The following is a 10276-nucleotide window of genomic DNA, read 5'->3' on the forward strand; positions in this document are numbered from 1 at the left end:
CTGTGCGTGTGTTCGTGTGTGTTTGTGTGTGTGTGTGTGTGTGTGTGTGTGTGTGTGTGTGTGGGCTGTGAACTCTTCGTAGATGCGGTCTGAAGCAGATGTAAAAACGTCCCGATACTTGTTTACACCACATTTATTTGGTTGTAATCCAACGACCTTCCCAGTCAGTCAGGGCAGTTTTCTAAAACATAAAATGCCGACCAAACACAGCCCACAGGGGACAGTGGGGGGTGAAGGAGAGTGACACAGAGGTGGAGAGGAAGAAATTAAAAGTTCTCCATGGGATAAAGAGCTTTACTCAGTTTCTAAGGGGCTGATATGTAGAGTCTGGAGAGACTTCTGGTGTAATGGTAAGTGGGCTTTTATCCAAATACGAAGAAGAGTTAGAAAATATATTGTCAAAACCAAAATTATGGCACAAAGTTGTACGAATAACAACTGCAGTGGTTGTTTAATTTGGATTTCACTAAGTTTGCTAACTTTGTCTCAAAAGCGGGGAAAAGAAGGTAAGATGGACTATTTGGTCTTTTGATACCTTTAGTAGGTTATAATCATAAATCATTTCTGACGTTTTTTGAAGGTCTGAAAATCTGATTCTAACATTTGTGTGAGTTTGTTTTCTTTATTTTTGGAATGCATCTGTGCTGCACTCTGGATCTGGTTTATATTAAATCAGTGGTGGCTTTTAAGACCATGAGGCTTGGGCACAGTTGAATGCATGACAAATAATTTAAAAAAACATCATCAGCGAGAGGAGAGCACAGAGATGAGTCAGTGAAGACAAGGGAGGACGACGAAAAAGGCAACAGACAGAAAACAGTGCATGAGAGCAAAAGAGTCAGATGAAATATGGATAGATGAGGGAAAATGAGGAAAAAAGGGAGAAACAGTTATGCTTGATACTTATTTGACACTAAACATATTGTTTACTACTGAGGAGATCAGAGCACAACTCATCAAAATGAATATTTCCCACCCTGCTGCCACTGAGAAGAGGCGAGACGGTGGAAATATGAGAGAGGCCGTTGAGTGGAAGCGAGGGCGGGTTCGCCGTGAGTTATGGTTGAACACATATTAACACACCCAGGGATTGAGACGTCCCAGAGCCAAGCTGCTGCTGCTTTTCTTGGAAAGGCATCCTACAACATGGACGCAGCGATGGTGATGGAGATTAGCGACTTCAAAGCTCACTGCGAGCCAACAACTGAAGACTTAAACCACTTTGCAAAGCGGACTTAAGATCTGATCTGTCAAAATAAAAAAAGTTAATGTTAAAGGCGTACCAGGAATGACGAGGGTAGATTCCAGAGGTTAATGCTCATGCATAGACACATGTGCAGTAGGCGAGGGTGTGTGTGGGTTTTGTGTGAGATAAGTGAAATTGATATCTCTGTACTTCTAAGCAGCATGTCTATCAGTAACTACAATTAGCCAGAGGTCATTGCCATGGCCACTAGTGGCCCGTGACCACTTATAGCCCTCCGCGCCCCTCCTCCCTCCCTCTCTCTTTCTCTGGATCCCTGAGAAGCAATAACTAATGTGTTGGCCTGTCGACACGCAACACCAACCACAGAATCCTGATTAGAAAAATGTCGGTATCAGGCAGTCACCACAACATACAGATGTTTGTGTGTGTCCATATGTAGCAGCAGATCTGTTATGTGCCTCGGATGGCTGATTTGAGTAATAGCATTGCAGATCAGAGTAGCAAGGCCCCGTGGGAGTCATACATCATTCGAAAAACTCTTTGCATGTACACACACCCTGCTTCCAGAAAACACACACACACACCCCGGCCTCAGGCCCAGACACAGTAGGCCCGCAACCCTTTTACTGCTGAAGTTAATGAGGCCTCCAGGCTTCTTCAGACCAGCAGAGGGTCAGGGCAGCTCTGCAGGCTGTGAAGACAGCAGCGAGACAGAGGGACTTAAATAGGTCAAACAGAGGGGACGAGTATGAAGACCCTTCTGATGGTTATTATGAACTATTTTCAGACCACAGGCCCCAGTAATCCCTGTTCATGTAACACTGTTCCAGTAATAATGAGAGAAAAACTCAGGTCAGGGCTGAAACATGCTCCAACAGAGATGTACGTTATTGTCTTTGTGTCGGAGGGAGGAGAGAGAGCAGTTTGTTTCTCGGTCCATCACTTTGGTCAGGACTAAAATATCTCTGGGATAGAATGTTATGAAATTTAGTAGAAAAACGATTCATAGCCTCCAGAGGATGAAGCTAACCCTATTTGGTGATCCCCTGACTTCTCCTCTAGTGCCACCAGCAGGTTGACATATTTGGTTTTTAGTGACAACTATTTAATGTATTGTCATGATATTTGGCACAGACATTCATTTGGCCTATTGGATCCCTGCATTTTCTTCTAACTCTACAAGCAGGTCAAAGTTTTCCAGTAAAACACTGTAGTTCAACATCTACTGGATGGATTGGCACAAACCTTGGTGATCGCTTCTCTGCGAGCCTCTGCGACCTATAGTTATAGTCATGTTTGTAGTCCAACGCATCATCGATGAATTGACTGGCTGGTTATCCAGTAGCATTGGGGTTGCATTAACATGGAAGCAAAACAAAGAAGCAAAACTGTGAAAAAACTGTGTCTTCATTTTTCCGTAAATGTGGCAGCCTGGCTGCAGCACATGTGAGCAATACAAGTATGTTAGCACATGCCTACGTACATGCCTTCACACTTTGCCTGTGCACGTTAGAAGACTCGCAGATTTTAAAAGTATGTTCCAGGCTTAAGGCAGTGGCATGTTATTCAACATACAGCACAAGGTGACACATAACAATTTGGACAGTGTGAAATCCAATCATAGAGACAGAGAAAGTCATGAATTGATCTATGTGAAGGCTTCTCACTCAGCTGAGAGTCTTGACCCAACAGTACAGCCTGAGAAGCCTTGAGTAGAGACAAGAGAGAGACTGACAGACGGGGACACAAAGGGGGTGAAAAGAAAGGCAGCAGCCGAAAGGGGATGAAAGGGAATGTGAGAGAGAGAGAGAGAGAGAGAGAGAGAGAGAGAGAGAGAGAGAGAGAGAGAGAGGTAATGGCAGATTAGACGGGAACTGAGCAAGTGTAAAGGAGAGTAAAAGAGAGAGAACGCAGAAAGGGGGAGAGATTTGTCAGGCTCAGATGGAGTCAATATTTGCTCCATTCCACCAATCCCGTGCCAGGGTCTGGATCAAAGTAGGACGTGTGTGCTCTGGAAAGAGCGTAGAGAGTGCAGAGAGCCAGAGGAGAAAACGGCTGACATCTTTACAGTCTCGTCTGGATGTGGCTGAGAGAACCAAGAGAGATACTTTTTCACTAAAAGCATTTCAGTTCGAAGTTCTGTGAAACTGCAGGCAAGGGCCATTGATGGACCTCAGGTAGTCAGATCGTTATGGATGACAATAAAAAGCAGAGGGAAACTTTCTAAAAGGGTAAAAGAAAGACAGAACTGATGGGGGGGTCACTCTGAGGAGTTACAGTCGTGACTGGAGAGAGAACGAGAGAGAGAGAGAGAGAGAGAGAGAGAGAGAGAGAGAGAGAGAGAGAGAGAGAGAGAGAGCGATGGCGAGAGCGAGAGAGTCGAGAGAGAGAGAGCGAGCAAGAGAGAGAGAGAGAGAGAGAGAGCAAGAGAGCGAGAGCGAGAGCGAGAGAGAGAGAGAGAGAGAGAGAGAGAGAGAGAGAGGAGGTCATCTCAGTTGGACCCTAATTGGCTGACAAAACTGCTGAAATAACCTTGTTCCAATTATTCACACAAAGAGCAATTGTTACCCATTCAGAGAAGCCACTGGGCCACGTATGTACACATAACAACAACAAACAACAGGATCTATGTCTGTGTGAACGGGCATGTAAGTTATGGCTTGACACAGTGCAGCCATGTTTGGCTTCGGACACGCCGGCCCACAAGAGATGTGGAATGACGCAGCTGGGTAATAAGTGCTTCGGTATGTTTATGGTTGATTGGTTACAGACTACCGTGTGTTGTCTCACCGCCTGAATTTCAATTAACTGCTGCTGATAGTGAATTCCTGTCTTTTTCATTCAAGGAGATCTCGGTGGATGATGACAGATCTGACAGCCATCAGTGATGTATTGTCATTACTTTAGCATTAATGTGCTATATGTGACAGATAAAAGTTATGTTTAACTTCAAAATGGCCCGATGGACCAAGAGCAGCAGGCTTTTATCACAAATAAAATGTCATTTTGAATCTTATTAGTTTTGCAGGATATAAACAAATGTCATTTTAAAAATGTTACTTGATAATAGCGCTAGATGAAAAGTTAGCCTGTATGGCTAAATCTGGAACTCTTCCATGATGGACTCAAGTGCTTATGTTATTTAATGTGCATTGTCCAGTCTTCTCTGTGAAAGCACCTAACTCAGCTGAAAAGTTATTACAATTCATCTTGAGGGTGACGTACCAGACGACAATCTGGTCATTTTTCTTCAGATATTTCAGTTTGGACCAAAGTGGTGGAGCAACCAACAGAGCCATGCCACTGTAATGGTTAACAAGGTTTAAACATGAATAAAATAAATAAACAAAAGGCTCCACGGTCCTGTGAGGCATCTTAATATGCCTTAATTCTAACAAAACTGTTATTGGTTCAAAAAGACAAACTACAAAACTCTTTTCTAGCTATTTATTTATGCATATAAACCCCGGGCAGATTAACCCGCTGTGGCAGCCCCAGGGCAGAAATGTACCATGAGTCCCAACCACTGTTGTGTGAAGGGGCCCGTATCTCTACACAACAGAGACGCAAGACTGGATAATAATGCAGAGAGAGTGAGAGAGGCCCCTATCACTTCAGTAGATACTGTGCCTGAATAGTGCATATTCCCACACAAATTAGCATTTAATGAAGTTGCCGAATAACAAATGAAACAAGGTGAATTTGGGGAGTACAGGGCGCCTCGGCATTTGGGGCCCTGCAGCAGTGGACTGGCTTGCTTGAATTGTAATCCAACCTCAATAGAAATAATTCTCCCTAAATATTATCTGAGGTCTGAACACTATGTGAAACACAGACAGTCCTATTTGCTTATGACAAGATCGACCCTTCTCTCCATGTAATAATAACCCACCGTGAAATTTGGATTAATCAAAAGTAGATATGTCTCGTCTTGTGAGCTTTAGAAGTGCAGGTGGTCATGTTTTTCACTTTGGGTCAGAGCAAGCCAGGCAAGATGTTTTCCCCTGTTTCCAGTCTTTATGCTAAGCGAAGATACGCAGATTACCGATTTCCCAAAATGTTGGACTATTCCTTTAATTTACGAGTCCATCAAATTGATTCACATTCTCTTTAAAATAAGTAATAATATCGTACATGCATCTGTAATCCAAAGAGAAGAGGCCAGACGCATGAAATCTTCTGTTGGGAAGTATTTTGTACTCACAAAGCACATGCATGCACAAACATTTAGTTAAGATGGTTTTCTGTCAAATAGTTACGCACCAACACATGAACTCTCTGCCACACAAATTTAAGTGAGAATAAATAACTATACGTCAATCAAACACAGAACAGTTATGAAATAGCTGTTTAATGATAAAGCCCTGCAACATTTCAAACATGCCCTTAGCCACATCTATGTCAAGGACTTGGCCGTGCACTCCAGCACCTTCCCCTCCTTTAGCCTTGTATGAACTGAGCGGTCTGTCTCTCCTTCCCTCAGCCAGGTTTAAGTTACAGTACCTTCCACAAGCAGGAATCCTGAGAACAACCTGAGGTCAAAGTCCGAGGTCAGCCTCTCCTCCTCTTACTCCCCAAGGGTTCACTAGTCTCTGCAAAAGTTTATTCAACATGCACTGGATATACTACATGCAGAAGATCGGGCTGAATATTTGAATGAACACCATCTACTGTGGCTTTGAATACCGCTATAGCGATTATTTTACAATAAAAGTCTTTAATGACTTTTAGTTTGCAAATAATCTATTATTTATTTCGTAACTGTGCAGTGATAAATGGTTTTCCAGTAAATATCACATCATTTGGATTTCCCTCACGTCCAAAATGTTCTTTTCTGGCTATCAGTTGTCACTTTTAAGTAGTTAACTTGCATCTTGGAAGTCTCCGAGTCTGGACGTGCGTCCCGCCCACAGGCTTTCTGTCAGCTCAATGACTCTTGAGTCTGCTTTGGTTCTGTAACATTTAAACAACACAAGCAGCAGTGTGGGATATCAGAGCATGGGCGTCTTCCACACGGATTGGCACAAAGTCATGCAAGCAAATTCAAAACTGATGCTTGCCTCCCGAGCCTTCCCCTTCTCCTCCTCCTCGTACAACATGTAAGAATTTACAGTGAGTTGCTGCGGGAGTAGAATGGCGACTGTAAATATTTGTAAATTTACAGAAGGGTGGGTTTATTCTCCTCGCTTACTAAACTGGCCTGCGAGTCAACATGACCTCTGACCTTCCCCTGAACCCATAAACTCCTCCCCTCTGAGAGCGATTCAACAGGTTGGCTAGAACAATAAACCAAATGCCTCTCTTTCGCAAAGAGAGACTTTCTTTTCTCTGGCCTCTGTCTGCTCTCTCTTCTCTCTAGGTATCCCGCTCTGATAAAAGCACAACATAGCAGACATACTTGGGAGCAGACTGAGGCCAGGCTGAGACTGTACACTACTGTGCTGAGTTATGAGCTATCTGTGTGTCTTTGGGAGTGTGACTTCCCAGGCCTGGCACAGTTATCCGCTGCTCAGTGTGAGAGCGTGCATGCAGGAGCATCTATTACGCTTAAATTAATCTAAAGCCAAGAGCAAGCACACGACTAAATCAAAGGCGTGAAGTACACACCGGTGGATTAAAGTGGAGACCGTCTGACGGGTTGAGAGAGCAGCCAGATCAAATAAGAAGCAACATACCCCAAAAACTCTTTGTATAAACTCAGAGTTGGGACTGAGCGGAGCAGAGTTACTGGACCCAGAACAGTGAGGGGAAAGGAAAGGAGAGACGGAGAGGGAGAGGGGGTTGGCAAGAGAGGGAATGAGAGCTGAGCCTGTTAGGCCAGGCAGTGCGGGTGGGCTGAGGTTTTGGGGTTGAAGAAGAAAGCTTTCTGACAACTTTATTCCCCTGTTTAACATTTAAAAGAAAGAATTTAGCTTGATTGTTGCTCTGCTCTATAAACAAGCAAACAAGTCCCCACCCAGCAGTACAGTTAGGTGTTTTTGACTGTTGCTCTTTCAAAATGAATAGGCACCACAGTGTTTCCGCTGGAAACGTCTTTGGGTCCACGATCAATCATCTGATACACTTCCTCAATAGATATGCGTTTATTGTTGATAACATGTCCTCAGAGCAGACAGGTGTTGGCCATCGGAAAAGAGGAGAAATGAGTCTTAAAGTGGTAGTAAATGTTAAGGTGTAGGTTTCACTTTGTATATGAATAAACACTGTGGCTCGTCAAGACCGACATGTGAGGCGGTGGGCGTGTAATTCTCACGGGATGCAACCGAGGACTAGTCTGTTGAACAAAGTAACTCCTGAATAATGCTTTAGATTCGTAATCCAGAAATACAAATAGTTGAAAATAGCATGATTATATTGAATTGATTCAATTAAATCAACCTTGTCATATGCTACTTCTGTACACTTTAAGAACAACATATTACTGGGACCACAGCAGAAAATTGCTGGGGAACATTTAATATCTACAAATTCACATTATAGACACAACCACTGACAATCCCTGGAACAATTCTGACAAAGTTTAGCACATTGATCATACACGGTCCATCCATATACTAGGTTTCAACCTATTCTTGTTACATGTGTGCTTGTACTGCTGTCATATATTTGCATTAAAAACATTTACCCCCGGAACACCTGTTCAACCGAGTAAACACTCAAAATGATCAATTGATATTCCCTCAGGTGGTAATTCACAAGCACTATCCAAACATCACTGACTTAAACACACACACAGTCACACAAAGGCATGGCGCCTGAATATTAGAGGGAGCGAACTATAGGTCAACATCAGTGTGTGCGTGAGTGTGTGTGTGTGTGTGTGTGTGTGTGTGTTTAGAAGAGGTCAGCTGAGGGTCTTGACTGCTGGGTCCCTGTAACTGTTTGGCTCTGAGCCCCACAGACCTCCTGATATTGTTTTCAGTGGCTTCATTTTCTAAGGCCGCCTTGGCAGTATTCGCATTTCGCTCTCTTTCTTTCTTGCGCCTACTCTAAAACACACACACACACACACACACACACACACACACACACACACACACACACACACACACACGCACACGCACACAGACACACAGAGGGGTTATTTATAACGGGGTGGAAGGGAGAGGCAGCCAGGCCTCGCAGGGCCTATTTTGGGAGGTTCAGCCTTCAATCAGTCAGGCTGACAGTTCCTCAGTGATACCAGGAGAACAATACAGAGCTGCCTGTTTATCTTCCTCTGGCCAGTCTGTCAGGCTCTGCCTCCCTGCCTGGGTCACCGTCTCCCTGCCTCCCTCCAGGAAAACTGGACTTCCAGGACAACAGTCGTTTCAACATCTGTCACATCCACTCTTTTAGGAAATACTTTCGCTACCCACTGTCATGGTAGTGAACACTAAAAGCCCCTGGAAACTTGGCTTCAAACCTAAAGTACGACATCGTCATTCACGACTAATTATGCCAAACAACTAAATAAATAGATATAAAGATATTGTTTGTAAAGGGTTTTGAGTTTGAAATTCAAAAAGATCAAAGCTTAGTCAATTAAATAAATTCTTCAGTCATTCAACCAAAAATCTATCAGCAACTATTTTGAAAATCAAGTCAAGTAAGCATTTCAGTAATTTTTCAAGCACAAATGCCAAACATTAGTTGGTTCCATCTTCTCAAATGTGATGCCTTTCTTTGTCACAAATTATAGTACATTTCATATATTTGGGTTTTGGACTGTTGTTCGGTCAAAGACGTCACCTTGGGATGTTTAAAAGATTAGAAAAAATTGTTAGACTAAGACTGTTAGAAAGGATTAGGCAGATTATGATAAATAATGCTTAATTGCAGTCCTAATGGACCAAACAACCCACCAGCTGCCATCAGACTGGTTCAAATGTTGCTAAATCCTGAGTGGCGATGGGAAGTATGTGACATCAACGTTTCCCAGTGAAAAGACCACAGACAAAAAAGGGAATACAGACATTTCTCATGTGAAATATCCTAAACTGTTGTAACTTCAGCAGAAAATAGTCTGCTCAAGTAGATCTCCATCACTCAAAGTAAGAAGCTGATTGAGAAAATAATGGGCCTTTAACTTTTAAGAGATGGACAGTTCTTCATGGTTTTCCCATGAGGACGTCTCTTATACAACACTGCTGTAGATATCCATCTATGCCTCCCAGAATGAATTCTCTTTATTGTTCCACTATACACTGTAGCAAATGCTTCTTTTCTTTATTGCCCCCACAGCAGCGCTCTTTTGCGGTAAACCCCTTTAGTTAAAAATAATTTCCTATGAACTCTGAGCGACTCCTACAGTTGAATGAAAGATTGCTTTGTGTGTGTGTGTGTGTGTGTGTGTGTGTGTGTGTGTGTGTGTGTGTGTGTGTGTGTGTATTCAGATAGTATGGGTAAGAGGTGGGAGCAATGGGGAAGTGAGGAGGGTAAATGGAGCCTGATATTGTTATCTATTAAGTAAAGATTTCAGTGTTTACTGGAGCTAATGGTCTGTGTCATCACTAAGCAACTACTGTGCAATGCTGGCTGGTAGCTGTGCTGCATTTTATCTTCTCATTTTGCACACAGCCAACAGTGAGAGCACAGGCTCACAACAAGGAGTACTATAAATACCAACATGGTATGATATCAAGAATAAATCAGTGAGAAAGAACCCGTGTGTAGTCTTAAAGGGTCAATTCACCCAAATTCCAAAAACATATTTTCTTTGTATCGAGCCATTTTTGGTTGTGCGTGCAAGCGTTTGCTTTATGACATTTTGAGTGAAATATCTCAATGGATTACTATTACATTTGGTAGACATTTAAGTTCCCTTCAGAATTAATTGTAACAACTTTGACCTCAGAATTTTGTTGTCATCAGGTCAAAATTTCAATCTGACTAATACTTTATTTCCAAATTCCTGCTAAACTAATATTATTCCCATCAGCCTGAGCTGTGTTTTGTGTTTAGTGACAATAAGCAAATGTTAGCATGCCAATCTATGTTGAAAACGATGAACATTAGCATTTGGCACAGTAGTCTCACAGAGCTGCTAGCACGGCTGTAGACGCTTAGTCTTATTTAAGTGTCATTTTT

Source organism: Cottoperca gobio, chromosome 16 (genome assembly GCF_900634415.1).
Source record: "Cottoperca gobio chromosome 16, fCotGob3.1, whole genome shotgun sequence".
Lineage (NCBI taxonomy): Eukaryota > Metazoa > Chordata > Actinopteri > Perciformes > Bovichtidae > Cottoperca > Cottoperca gobio.